This window comes from Lipotes vexillifer, unplaced genomic scaffold (genome assembly GCF_000442215.2).
Source record: "Lipotes vexillifer unplaced genomic scaffold, Lipotes_vexillifer_v1.1 scaffold611, whole genome shotgun sequence".
NCBI classification, from domain to species: Eukaryota; Metazoa; Chordata; class Mammalia; order Artiodactyla; family Lipotidae; genus Lipotes; species Lipotes vexillifer.
In genome coordinates this window covers 1,896,733-1,897,175 of record NW_006785619.1, presented here as the reverse complement: position 1 = coordinate 1,897,175, position 443 = coordinate 1,896,733, and positions in this window count along the sequence as shown.

Below are 443 nucleotides of genomic sequence, written 5' to 3'. Positions count from 1 at the left end.
CCCCGCCACGTCTCCTCCTCCTCCCCGGCCGGGATTGAGGGCGGGCTCGTGCGGCCAGCAGGGGGCGCCAGAGGACAGGCACTGCCTCGCGGAGGACTTGCCGGGCGTGGGACGCTGCCCCGCCCGAGACCCCCGCCCCACCCCGGCTCCGCATCCCAGACCCGGAGGGTACCCGGGCCGCGCGGCCGGCGTGCGCGGGGGAAGCAGGGAGAACCCAGCGGACCCCGGAAGCCTGTGCCCGGCAGCGGCGGGCGCGAGGTCACGGCTGTTAACCTCCGGGCGGGGGCCCCAGGGTGTCCGCCTCACACACAGGGTCTCAGATTTAGACGCTGGACCTCGGGCCAGATGAGCTGATGATGCACAATGCCCTGATGGGATCAAGGAAGGCAGGCGTCATAAAGCAGACGTGTAAAATATCTGACATTTATGTTAACACATTTCGG